This window comes from Schistocerca serialis, chromosome 6 (genome assembly GCF_023864345.2).
Source record: "Schistocerca serialis cubense isolate TAMUIC-IGC-003099 chromosome 6, iqSchSeri2.2, whole genome shotgun sequence".
Lineage (NCBI taxonomy): Eukaryota > Metazoa > Arthropoda > Insecta > Orthoptera > Acrididae > Schistocerca > Schistocerca serialis.
Window position 1 is genome coordinate 410,277,131 of NC_064643.1, and position 1,450 is coordinate 410,278,580.

The following is a 1,450-nucleotide window of genomic DNA, read 5'->3' on the forward strand; positions in this document are numbered from 1 at the left end:
CTGTTCCATAAAGCAACAATACTGGGTTGGTTGGTTGGTTTGGGGAAGGAGACCAGACAGCGAGGTCACGGTCTCATCGGATTAGGGAAGGACGGGGAAGGAAGTCGGCCGTGCCCTTTGAAAGGAACCATTCCGGCATTGGCCTGGAGCGATTTAAGGAAGTCACGGAAAAACTAAATCAGGATGGCCGGACACGGGATTGAACCGTCGTCCTCCCGAATGCGAGTCCAGTGTCTAACCACTGCACCACCTCGCTCGGCAACAATACTGGGCTAGAGATCGTTAATGCGAAGGGATTGTCAGTGAATGAAGATCATGAAATGCTTGTTGTATCAGCTCCATCTGAAGATGACGCTGCATAGCTTAGAAACTATTAAATGATCAGAAAATAGATCAAAGTTCAGAAAAATGACTGTTTACATTTTGCAACGAAATAAATCATCTATTTAAATCATAGCTACAGTTCGCCATCCACAATGGAGATAGTGAATACAATGATTACGTCGTCGACGAGGTGTTAAAACGTAATCTTCCTTTTGCAACAAGTTTTCGGCGTGGGTACTTTTATTAATCGCTCTGTATTTTTATAAGATGTCTTGTCCCGAAAGGGAGTAAGGACAGGTGTTAATTACAGATGGCATCGAAGGGCGGCTTTCGCATGGCATGCTGGTAGAACTCCACCCTGTCAAGAATCTACAAGTTAAGAGGGTGTTCAGAGACACAGAACTTGGTGTAAATCACAACGAATCTCAAGTTGTATATATGAAGATGGTATCTGATCTTTCGGACATGCAGCTCGTTAGAATGAAATTACAATGAAATAAATACCCTTAGCTGCATACAGGCGTTGATACAAGTCAACGTGGACAGTTGAAAATGTATGCCCCGACTGGGATTCGAACCCAGGCTCTCCTGCTTACATGGCAGACGCTCTCTCCAGCTGAGCCACCGAGGACACAAGAGGATAGTGCGACTGCAGGGACTTATCTCTGGCACATTAACTGTATGTACATGAAGATGGTATCTGTTCTTTCGGACCATAGGTGACCATGCAGCTCGTTAGATTGAAATTACAATCTTCATATATATATATATATATATATATATATATATATATATATATATATATATATATATATATACACTCCTGGAAATTGAAATAAGAACACCGTGAATTCATTGTCCCAGGAAGGGGAAACTTTATTGACACATTCCTGCGGTCAGATACATCACATGATCACACTGACAGAACCACAGGCACATAGACACAGGCAACAGAGCATGCACAATGTCGGCACTAGTACAGTGTATATCCACCTTTCGCAGCAATGCAGGCTGCTATTCTCCCATGGAGACGATCGTAGAGATGCTGGATGTTGTCCTGTGGAACGGCTTGCCATGCCATTTCCACCTGGCGCCTCAGTTGGACCAGCGTTCGTGCTGGACGTGC

General features: G+C 44.0%; 1 non-coding gene across 1 annotated transcript; it reads right to left on the bottom strand.

The window, feature by feature from the left end:
- Positions 1-881: 881 nt before the first annotated feature.
- Positions 882-955, bottom strand: Trnat-ugu (transfer RNA threonine (anticodon UGU)). Its single transcript has one exon. It is a non-coding gene; the product is annotated as a tRNA-Thr (tRNA).
- Between the last annotated feature and the right edge of the window lie 495 nt (positions 956-1,450).